At 47.7% G+C, this 9335-nt stretch overlaps 1 long non-coding RNA gene across 1 annotated transcript; it reads right to left on the bottom strand.

Annotated features, from left to right (window-relative positions):
* Window positions 1-305: 305 nt before the first annotated feature.
* On the bottom strand, window positions 306-1494 carry LOC308631905. The gene is made up of 2 exons (XR_014018381.1): window positions 1255-1494; window positions 306-654 (listed from the first exon to the last, which is right to left on the bottom strand). It is a non-coding gene; the product is annotated as an uncharacterized lncRNA (long non-coding RNA).
* Between the last annotated feature and the right edge of the window lie 7841 nt (window positions 1495-9335).

The following is a 9335-nucleotide window of genomic DNA, read 5'->3' as shown; positions in this document are numbered from 1 at the left end:
ACCTTGGTGGCCTGAATGTTCCATCTCTCTCTCTCTCTCTCTCTCTCTCTCTCTCGAGCTCCTCTGGGCAGCCATCCAAATGATTCATATTAAATTCTAGCTATATTCAGCACAAAAGTCATCTAGCATCAGAGGATCAAAGTTGCATCAACCAACAAGCACTGGGGAATTGATAAGCAGTTAAAATTAGGTCATGGCAGAGCAGTGGCTTTTGATGGATGAAGTGAAATTTAGCCGCAGGTTTGCTATTTAAAGATCAGTTACAGCACCCTTTCCTGTAGCCGCAATGAACACACAACAAAGTATCATGTGTCTGATTAAATGTTTAATCATCGCTGTTGGCCCTGCCGACTGTGGCGGAGACTCACGGGTTCCTTGGAGCGGGTTCAGCTCTCAGACAGAGCAGGAGAAGGCATCTGAATTCCCACCTCCAGAGCCTCTCGAAGGCTCTTTCTCCCCCCCGTTCAGGCAAATTCTGTAAAGTTATTTTAATCACTTTTATAAGCATTCCGTCCATGAAGCACTTCAGTCTCCAGATTCTGACCCGGCTCAACGTTTCCAAATTCTTCACCAACTTAGAACAAGCACGGCTTCCAAGTGCCAAATGTGTTCGTCAGCTGACCCAGTGGCCTCCTTTCGTTTGCTTGCTCTTTCCTGCAATTTTAGAAGCACACCCCTCAGCAACGTCTGACATGGCTCCCTTCTCCTGGTCTGTTGTGACACTTGTCAATACCAGAATGGAGACTCAGCAGCCCTAAGAAGATGGGGTCGGAAGCCCATGGAGGACCATCTCTCATGCACACGTGCTTGCAAAAAAAACTGTGACCAGTGGTCTCTGAAGACCACAGCCCTGCACAGAGGCCACCACAGCCTTATGCAAAGGGCACTTCAATAGGACAGCCACCCAGCAGCTGCCTGTTAAACTTTGGACTGACTCCACCCTTGTTATTGAGCCTCGCTGCCAAGGATAATTTTTTCAAAACAACTTACATAACCTCCCCTGGTTTACCTTTGGAAGCCCTTGCCTTCCTCCTCTGCCTCTCCAAAAATGCTTACGACCCGTCACGACACACACGTTCCAGATAGCAATCTGCTCATTCCCAAATAAAACCATTCCACTTTTGAGACCCACGTCTTCCGTGGTTCTTTAGGTTGACCATTTCCCCATGAGCTAAAGGCTTGTTTTTATTAGATTCGGGGTGGTTGTGGCTGAGCCCCTGACCTTTGTGCCTAGTGGTCATCAATTCTTTTTACCTCTGTGCCCAGACTTGGAGCTGCGCATGAAGCCAAAGAGGATCAGTGTGTTCTGCCTGGACAGAGCTGGGGTGGGTTACCATGGGCCCACAGGTGTTCCCCTCAGTCCCATCGGGCAGCCAAGCTCACCCACACAGACTGATAGATTGCTGAACTCCCAGTGTCCAGAACTGAGAATCCACCATGGGAGATAAGTCAGCAGAGGAAACATTGAAAACCAGTCGGGAGGAAAGTCTAACCCAAGTTCAACACAAAGTGCACAGTGGTAAACACACCCTGGGCGGGGAGAAAGGAGGAGTCCTTGGTGGGAGACACCAGCCAGGGGAACAGCTGGGTCTGAGCTTGGGGAAGGCAGAGGGAATAAGGCTGCCCCTTGGACAGGAGTCAGCTGGAGCCAGGCAGGGCCAGCCAGTGGGGCTGCCGACTTTCTCCAGAAGGGGGCCATGCTGGGCTCCAGGCAGAGCCAGTGTTTGCACAAGGCTTTGGGAAGGGGACAGGGTACCCTAAATTGTCCCTCTCTGGCCCCAGGGGCAGCCTGAATTTATCAGCAAAACCAGAGAGGAGCCCCAGGGAAGTTGTCCCCATTCATCCCCATGCATCCCGGGCTCAAGGACATTCACAGGCTGAGAATCACCAGAATGCAGGTGTCATCCACAAAAACCAGCTGACCAATCACCAGATGCAGCCACAGCAGGACACCAGGACAGGAGTGGGAATGACTTTCTAAATGCAGATTTCACACCCTTCGCTTCCTCTTCTAGGCAAACAGTCATGCTGGGCTTGGCCAGGAAGGTAAAAGTAATCAGCAAGCACCCTGTTGCCAGGGTATGGGCCAGATACTCTGAACAGATCCACATCTGTAATTCTGCAGGTTCCCGTTAAAGAGAAGGCAGGAGGATGGCTTAGTTGGTCACCCTTGTGGCTTTCTGTGATGCAGTGTGAGCAGCAGCACTGCAGGGCTCAAAGTGGGGAGCTCCTGAGGGGCTCCAGCTGACTTGGGGAGCCTGGGCATTTGCTCATGTTCAGATGAGACAAAGATAACTCAAAAGACAATTTCAGACCTGGGAGGGATTCAGTGGCCTTCCCTTGGCTGTCTTGCTACCTTCTCTACATATCATCCTCTGTGCTGGATTGATTCCTCCAGAAACCAGTCCTGATAACCTCCAAGTGCCGGCAGCAGATGTGGGAGTTTATCCGAGGAGCCCTGTATGGGGTGGGTATAGAAAGGGCAGGAATGAATCTAGTTGCCCTTGTGGTCAACCAGAGAGGGACCCCACTTGAAACCCTTGAGTTTCAGTGTGCCAGCAACAGGGCAGGTAGCAGGGCGTGGGGACATGTCGGCCATTCCCACGGTGGCTGGTGGAAGGCACTGGCTGCAGGTAAGGCATTCATTGTCTCCACATTCCAGTCTGAATGGTTGGGCAAATCAGATCCTGGAGGCCAGAAAGAACCCAGCCCAGAGATGCAGGTGCTGGAGGTTGACAGTAAGGAGGCTGGCACTCACAAGGAACCTCAAGCCCCAGCACCCACGATTTTATTAGCAAGAGGTACTTTTTAAAGGTTTAGACGTGTGCCCTCCATCATGAGAAATAGGAACAAAAACCTGGATTGGAGTCAGAGGTGGTTTTCAAGGTCCATTCAAAAAGTCACTTCTATTCATGCTCAAAATCCCAGCCATGTACATCCTACACATGGTAAGTACTCAGATGATCCTCCTGGCTAACAACACGTGCCCGGGAACGTGCAGGACCTTTAATCAGAGGCCTGTTCCTGGACTGCAATAAGCTACTGCCCTGTTAGGACAGAGCGTGCCACGTCATTATTCACCTCCATCCGGGTTAGATTGCGTTATGATGACCCTGTAAGTTGTACTAGACCACTGGTCTGAACCACCTGCAAATGTTTCTTACAGTGTGATCCTAGCCTTCTCTCAAGAAGTAGGATCTACATTCTGTCCTCTTGTGAGCTGAACTGTGCTCCAAGCCCCAAATCCATACGCTGGAATTCTAACCCTGAAGACCTCAGAATGGGATTGTATTTGAAGTCGGGTCTTTAAATGAAGGTTAAGCGACCTTAAACTGGTATAACCGGTGTCCTTATAGGAAGAGGAGATTAGGACACAGATACACATGGAGGGATGACAGGGAGAAGACAGTTGTCTACAAACCAAGAAGAAAGGTCTCAGAAAGAACCAACCCTGTTCACTGCTTAATCTCCAGAACTGTGAGAACATTAGTTCTTTTTGTTTAAGTCACCTGTTATGTGGCACTTAGCTGCCCTGGCAAACTAATATGCCTCCCCTTAAGCCTGAGCAGAAGTTTGTCACCAATTACCTAAACCAACAGAATGCAACTTCCAAAGATAGCTGGGGAAAATGTCATAGTTTCCCCTGGTTTGCCATCTCTCCTGGATACTTGCAGCCAGAACTTGGCTGCCATGCTGAGGGAGCCCCAGCTAGCCAACAGGGAGAGATGGCATGTACAAGACCCGAGCCATCAGCCACCAGCCAGGTCCAATCACCAGACACATGCATGAGTGAGATACAGGAGATCCCAGCCCCTTCCCCAGTGTCTTTTAGTTGAGGTCCCTTCTGAATTCCAAACTCACCAAATCCATGAACATAAATAAACTGTTGTCGCATGCTGCTGTGTCTTTAGGTGATTAGTTATGCAATTCGTTGTAACTGGAGCAGTCCTGAATAGGAAATAGTACAGCTTTCAACTTGCTAATGAGATAACCAAGATGAGAAGCTCAAGGTCTTTCAAGGTCATACAGCTTGAAATGGTAAAAGAAAAGTAATTTCACTGTAATGATTTGTTATCAAATGCAAATCACAAGAAAGATAATATGGTAAGCCATCAGGGACATAAAGATGTCCCTGGGGGGAGCCTCTTTGTATCTGTGCCTATGGTGACCACATGTCATCGGCATTTTTGCCCAAGTTCTGTGTAAGTAGATATATGGATACATTCCAAGAAGTAGCATATTTTTAAAATTTCACGAGGTAGTCCATCATTTCCCCCACAAAGAGATGTCAACAGTTCACTCTGCCCTCAGCACCTGTGTATACGTGGGCAACAATATGGGGCATATGTGTTTTTCCTTCCCCATAATTGCAAAGCTTTCAGATCTGATGCAATTATCTTTAAAACATCATATAATATACTTAACAAGGAAATGTTGAATTGTAACTTCAAAACCTGCTTTATTCTCCTCACACCACGGAAGGCTAGGAAAACAGCATTATGCCAACTTCCTTTTTCTTCTTCTTTTCTCTTCATCTCCAAATTCTTGCTAATTTCGCAATTACAGTCAGTCCTCTGTATCCACGAGCTCTGCATTTGAGGATTTGACCAACTCAGATTGAAAATATTTGGAAAACTAATTTTCATTCATATTGAACATGTGCAGACTTTTTCTTATCACTATTCCCCAGATAATGTGGGATAACAGCTATTGCACAGCACTTACATTATATTATGCACCACAAGTAATCTAGAGATGATCTAAAGTGTGCAAAAGGATGTGCAAATGTTTTGTGAAATTACATCATTGTTTACCAGTTTTTAGTTATTTTAACTGTACAAATTTATGGGGTATGGTGTGATAATTGGTCATACATGTATAATGTGCACTGATCAAATCAGGGAAATTAACATTTCTGTTTCCTTGTCATTACTTTATGTTTGGAGCTTTTGAGCTCCTCTTTCGTAGATATCTTTTAAGTGCATAGCATGCAGTTTTGAAAATCCATGGATTCTTGGCACAGGAGAAGGGAATCCTGGAACCAACTTTCCATGGCTGTATCTCTAAATTGTCATGTGATAGCATTTGCATTCTGCTCCATATTTGGAATTTCCACACAATCCAGCCCTCATTGGACACTTACATGAATTCTGTACCCACCTCTCAATTTCCAGTTCATCCCTTCAGTTAGCACCGGTCCAGCTCCAGGTGCTTGGTCAGCAGGACTCTGGTAGGACATACCATGGGTCCTTGTTTGCTGTTCTCCTAATCCTGACAAGCTGACGCTCTCCATGTAGCCACATCATGCCTGCAGGCCTTTCCTTGGAGAGCTAGCTCCCCAGGAGCCATTCCTTTCCTTGTCTTTGCCTTTCATGGAGAAGCATGCGTTTGATATTTTCTTCAATCTCAAGCACGACTCTGTGTACGTGTTCTTCACCTGTCTCTTGTTGATCAATTAATTCCCAATTTTACTCTTGCCTGGGTCTTTTGTTGGCTCTTTTTTGATTACTGATAGTCTTTATGTGGAGTATCAACCACAGTAGACCAGATGTGGCTGAGGAACATTGTTGAGAAGGACCTAGGGCAGTGAGTCAGGTTCATGTGAATCCTGGACCGTGGACATTTTGCCAAATTTCCAACCCTGGGGGTTGTCTCGGAAAATCACCACACTGCCTGGTCACCAGCCCTCAGGATGGCCCCAGGGGCATTCACTCTACTCTGGAGCCGTGGCAGAGCTATCCACCCACCACAGAGCAGCCTGCCTCCTCCAGAGATGTCTGTCTGTCTGTCTTGGCTCCACCCAGTCCTGGCTCCTTAATCCTTCATGTTCCTAGGGCCACACGAGCCCCGGTACCCTCTTAGGTCTGCCTGGTCTCTTCCACCTCCCCCTGTGCCCTCCACCTTAGACAGCTCTTCTCTTCAGCTGTGAGTTGGAGGCGTGGCAACATGGTCGTGTCATGGAAAACGGAGTTCTCTCGACTTAGAGTTCAGTTCTCCTTTGAAGGTCTCCTTATTGTTTGTGGTTGGTTTTACCTGATTCTACCACCCTCAACTGACAGGTCAGGACCCACCCCTCTTTATTCTCCAGGTCACTGAGTTTCAGTGTCAAACATTACTTTTTAAACCTTTTTGCAATTGAAATGCAATGTGATGTAGGAAGCCAAACATCTGTGCAACTTGATGCAGTTTTGCAAACTGATGACATTCATGCAACCAGCATCTTGAAGACAAAACAGAACTTCACCAGCACTCCAGTTCCCATCCCCCTTCATCCAGAGCCTTTAAGATATTCAGATTGTCCACAGACACATACCCCATGTGATAGCATGTATATTCTTACTATTCCGTAATGGAAGAAACACATAATGGCCCAAACTCAATACATTTAGTTAACACTGCTATACTTTAAGTGTCACAGCCTCGAATCCATACATGTAGTAGTTGATTGTTCCATGGTTAGTATTTAGGATGCCCACAGACAAGGCCTGGTACCTGAATGGATTCCATTATCTACAGCTTCCAGTACAATTAGATAGACAGATGTTCACTTCACCATAGCAGCAAACTCTCACAGAAAAGCCAAGGATGACAGAAATCGGAGAAATCAAATGACCACTGCTCCTTGATTTACAATGGGGCTCCATCCAGGTAAACCCCTTGGTAAGTTGGAAATATCACAAGTTGAAAGTGCTTTTTTATTTGTTTGTTTATGTTGGCAGTGCTGAAGATAGAGCCCAGGGCTTTATGCATGTTAGGTAAGTGCTCCACACTGAGCTACACCCCAGGATTTCATGCAGCATTAAATGCTTCAATACACCTCACCTACCCAATGTCATGGCTCTGCTTAACCTCCCTTAAACATGCTCAGAACACACACCTTAGCCTCCAGTTGAACAAAATCAACTAACACAAAGCCTATTTTATAGCCAAGTGTTGAATGTATCGTGTAATTTGTTAACTGCTGAATTAAAAATGAAAAACCAGAACAATGGAATGAGTATGCCTTTGACCAGGGTAGTTAGTAAGGTGAGAACTGCCCAAGTGAAGCAGCTCAGGTCACCCAGCAGAAGAGTTCAATAAATTCAGAATCACTCTGTTATACTAGACTAGGCTTGTGTCTGGAAGGGTGAAGGAGCAGGCAGCAGAGAATGTGCTTATGTACCTACAGCGTCTTCTGATGCCACCGGCTCAGTGCTCTCTCCCATCACCAGAAGGGGAAGGAGCCAGGGAAGGGAAAGAGAAAGGAGGAAGGAATGTCAGATGGGGGCATTTAAATATTCAGCCCAAGAAAGCTCCTGACAGCCCCAGCCCCACACCATGAGGAATTCCGGACCAGAGACACTGCTGTTGGATTTTCAGGGGCAGGTGGGGAACTTTCCACATCCTAACTCATTCTGCTCCCATTCACAGCTCCCACGTCCTGGGGAGTCTCAGCTGGGTATTGCTACTAGTAAACCATCTGGAGGTCCTGGGACTTAGATTCAGTGGTGAACATCAGATACATGGCTTTATTCTCAGATGCCAGGGAGGCAAGGGTGCAGTCCAGCGGTGTGTGCAGATGCTTGACGGCCATGGCACGGAAAATACCTGAGGCTTCCTAGAACCGCCGTCTCTGAGTTGAGGTCCAAGTGGCAGTAGAAGCCAAGCAGACGATGCAGGCAGAGAGCAGAAGGCTGGAATGTGCCATGCAGAGAGAACACAGTGCAAAGGCAGGAGGGAGCAAGCCATGTTTTCAGAACCACAGAATTTCAAAAATGCCTGGAATGCAGAAATGTAGAAAATAGGCTTTAGACTGTGTGGGTTCCATCAGAATAGAAACAGAAAGCACGCACTATTCCAAATGGAATGATGACATGAAGACATTTCTAATTTAGAATGGTCTCAGGAAGGTTAGTGGCTGGGAGGCTAGAAGCAGGGGCACCACATAGGAGGGTGGAGCAGCATCCAAGGAGGCAGCAGTTTACCTGGGCAGAGAGAGGGCACAGACTGGTGTTGGAAGTACTGCTGGCAGGACCCGCGCGACCTGACCAAGTGAGGCGTGAGGGAGGGGTCTCCTGGCTCCTGCTTTGGAGCTCTGGGGGGACCTGTTGGGTTGAAAGCGGAAAGTCAGCAAGGGAAATGGGACTGTCACGGTTGAGCAGCACTGTGGTGGTGTATAAATGATGGATGTAAGGTCCGAGCTGAAGACCCACCAGCACAAGCCACAGGCTGATGGCTGACCCTTGAAGCCACAAGCAGGGGCAGGGTGACAGCCCCAGGGTGAAGCCTAGGAGAGCACCCACATTTAAGGAATGGAAAGAAGATAGAAGCTTCCAGCAGGTGAGTGAGAGGGAGAATGAGATACTAGGGTCTGGGGTTAAGGGGCATCTTCTGTCCTGCCCCCTCATGGGCGTCCCTGAAATCGTACCTCATCCACCTTCCACCAACCTCACTGGATGGGACCAGGGGCTCCAGCATAGTGTTTGTAGGGCAGAACCAAGATGGCTATAGTTAGGCTCCCTCTCTGAGACTTCTGGCCAGCTGTTTCAGTACTTGGTCCATGCTGAGGGCCATTACCAAGTAGGAATGACCATCGAAATTTCCTTGCCAGCGTACCCCATGTTAAATTCGCTGCTGACCTTGCATGTGTGTTTGAGAAAGATGACCCTGCTCAACGACCAGGGAGGATCCAGGATTAGGGTGTGTCCTGCAGTTTGAGGAAGTATCCCGCTCCTTGGGTTAAGGGCGTTCCCAGTTTAAGACCTTGGATTTTAGGGAAGTTCGATGTTGAGGATTATTGCTGCTGGAATTAGGGCGTTCCTGCTACCTGAGCTCCTGTTGAGCTCTCGTGAGATTCAGAGAGCACTTTGGGAAGAAAGCCTGGTGTAGTAGGTGAATTGGGTGGCAGCTGAACTGGGATTGCCCCAGAACGTGTGTGGAGGCCGGTGTGAGTTCGGGAATAAAGAATTGCTGTTTGAATCTACAAGCTGTGTGGTGGCTCATGATCTTGTGCCCAGCCAAGACTGCGGCAGGTCCAGGTTACAAACACCCTAATTCAGCATTTGGACTCAAGGTCACAAGCATCTGCTTGTGAGCATGCTCTCATCTATGTGACCTGTTGCCAATGTGCCTTCTTTGTTGGCCTGCATATTAAAAAGTCCTAGGAATGTGTCATTCGGCAATTTCCTTGTGGTGGATTAGTCAGAGTGTACTCACACCAACCTTGATGGTGTACCCTGCTACACACCCAGGCTGCATGACAAACCATGGCTCCCCAGCTGCAAACCATAGCACGTTACTGCAGTGAATACTCTAGGGTATTTAACACAATGGTGAGTACGTGTGTATCCAAACAT

The sequence above is a fragment of the Spermophilus citellus genome, assembly GCF_964194105.1.
Source record: "Spermophilus citellus genome assembly, chromosome: 12".
Taxonomy (NCBI): domain Eukaryota; kingdom Metazoa; phylum Chordata; class Mammalia; order Rodentia; family Sciuridae; genus Spermophilus; species Spermophilus citellus.
Note: the sequence above shows the minus strand (reverse complement) of the source record. Positions and strands in the feature narration are given on the sequence as shown.